The sequence below is a fragment of the Echinops telfairi genome, unplaced genomic scaffold, assembly GCF_000313985.2.
Source record: "Echinops telfairi isolate 266 unplaced genomic scaffold, ASM31398v2 ScPeMD7_443;HRSCAF=831, whole genome shotgun sequence".
Lineage (NCBI taxonomy): Eukaryota > Metazoa > Chordata > Mammalia > Afrosoricida > Tenrecidae > Echinops > Echinops telfairi.
In genome coordinates, this window is record NW_022104341.1 from 30,309,442 (window position 1) to 30,312,346 (window position 2,905).

Genomic DNA, 2,905 nt, shown 5'->3' on the forward strand with positions numbered 1-2,905 from the left:
AAAAAAAAAAAAAAAGGAGGGGGATGAGTTTTCAAATCTAGATTATTTCAGAATTTGATGGGAAAGATCCTGACTGAGTGGACGCACAACTTCAAATCTCCTTATTAGTTTCAGACTCCATAAACTGTGTGTTCCATAGACTCTATAGGAAGTGTGTTATTTCAAATCTGTCTCTCAGATCCCTCAGAGGATAGTACATGCACCTCCCCACCCCGCTATGGGCTGAGTCCCCAGCCTGTACCTGCTATGGCTTTTTCTCTGTCTGTGAGGGCTTTATCTGATTGCAGGATCAATTCCTCTATTGGTGCTTGTGACTGCAAAAATCTCTGTAGGACTTCATTTGCCTGAGGAAGGAGGTGCAAAGACATGTTGAACAACAGGCATCTAGTTTCAAGTAGGGGTCTCACTGTGCCATAAAACCTCAAATCTTTCCCCAAGTACTTTGAAATCTGCCTCAGACATCCCAGAGCTTCCTCCCTTTAAGTGAGTATAGTGTACTTTCCAATCCCATTAGAGGCACAAAAAAAAAACCCTCCCTCAGATCTTTCTTCCTATCTCCTTAGACTCCTCTCCAGTTAACACCCAATCAGATCCTGAATAGTTCTACAACCACATAATAGCTGTTGTTTCATATGCTTGCATATTTTTCTTCTTTCTGGATTATATCTTATCCTTGTTAAATAGGATGGTCTCCTCCGTACTTCTTTTGTCTATTCTTGCAAGCCTTCCTAGGATTCCCTGTTTGGAATAGACATGACATACTCTGAGGTGCCCTCCTAGCTCTACCATCTGCAATGTGATCCTGAGCAATTAATCTCTGTGTATCATAGTTCTCAACTGTATAATGTGGATAATGGTTGTTGTCTGATGTTATCACATCAGGTCAGAGTCACAGTAACCTTGGGTATAATAAACCAAACATGGCCTGGTCCTGAACCACCCTCACTATTGTTCTTATGTTTGAGCCCACTGTTACAACGGCTGTGTCATTCCATCGACTTGAGGGTCTTTTTTGCTGTACCCCTCTACTTTACCAATCATGATAACCTTACAAAGGACTGGTCTATCCTAAACATGGCCAACATGCAGCAGATAAAGTCTTGCCATCCTTGCCTCTAAGGGGTCCTTTGTCTATACTTCGTCCAAGACAGATTGATTGATTCTTTTGGGAGTCCGTGGTATTTTCAAGATCCTTTGCCAGCACTACAATTCAAATACATCAATTCTTCTTCGGTCTTCCTTATTCAATGTCCAACTTTGACATGCATATGAGGTGATTGGAAATACTATGATTTTGATCAGGCACACCCAGTCCTCTAAGTAGCTTTCTTGCATTTCATCAGTTTCAAGAGGTCTTGTGCCACAAATTTAACCAATGAAATGTGTTGTTTGATCTCTTCACTACTACTTCTATAAGCATGGTTTGTGAATCCAAGCAAAACAAGATCCTTGACAACTTCAGTCTTTGCTCCTTTTGTCATGATGTTACCTACTGGTCCAAGTATGAAGGGTTTCTTTCTTTCTTTCTTTTATTTTATTTTATTTTATTTTCTTTCTTTCTTTCTTTCTTTCTTTCTTTCTTTCTTTCTTTCTATTAACTTGTAATCCATACTGAAGGCTGCACTTCTCCATCTTCATCAGCTAGTGCTTCCAAGTGCTCTTCACTTTCAGCAAGAAAAGCTGTATCATCTTCATATCGCAGGCTGTTAATAAGTCTTCTTCTAATCCTAATGCTGCACTCTTCAAACATTACAGCACTTGGGTTATTTTCTCAGCATAGAGATTGAATAAATATGATGAAAAGATACAACCCTGATACACGCCTGTCTTAATTTTAAACCATGTTACGTTCCTTTGTTCTGTTTGCACAACTGCTTCTTGAGCCATGTACGGTTTTTACATGACCACAATGAAGTTTTCTGGAATTCTCATTCATCTCAAAGCTATCCATGGCTTGTTATAGTCCATACAGTCTAATATCATAGCATAGTCAATACAACAGAAGCAAACATTTTTTCTGATATTCTGTGCTTTCACTCAAGATCAATTTGACATCAGCAATGATATCCCCTGTTGCACCACCTCTTCTGACTCCAGCCTGAGTTCTAGCACCTCGCCTATCCATGTAATGCTGAAACTGTTGTTAGATGATCTTCAGCAAAATATTATTTTCATGCAATATCAATTACATTCAATAATTTCTGCAATATGTTGGGTCGCCTTTCATTGGAATGGGTACAATTACAGATATCTTCAAATTAATCAGCCAAATAACTTTCTTTTCAATTTCTTGGCATAGATGTAAGTGCTTTCAGTGTTTCATAAGTTTGTTGAAGCATTTCAATTGGTATTCTGTCGATTGCTGGAGCTTTATTTATGGCTAATACTTTCACTATGGTTTGGACTTCTTTCATCAGTACCATTTGGCTTTTGATCAAACGCTACCTCTTGAAATGGTTGAATGTCGACTCGTTAAATGACTCTGTATCCTTTCCATCAACTTGTAAGACTTCCTGTATCATCATCATTCAATATTTTGTTCATAGAATCTTTCAAATTACAAATTGAGGCTTCAGTTTTTTCTTATTTCTTTCAATTTCTGGAAAGCTGAGTATTTTCTTCCATGTTGCATTCCTAAATCCAGGTCTTTGCACATTTCTTTATAATATTTTGAGTTGTCTTCTGAAGCTGCCCTGGTAAATATACCGTTCAGCTCTTTAACTTCATCCTTTTTTCCATATGCCTTAGCTTCTCTTAGATTAAGAGCAAGTTTCAGAGGTTTTTTCCTGACATTCACTTTGATCTTTACTTTTTTTTCTGTCTTTTTAATGATCTTTAGCTTTCTTCATATATAGTAATCTTGATGTCCTCCCACAGCCCATCTGGCCTTCTGTCATTAGGGCTG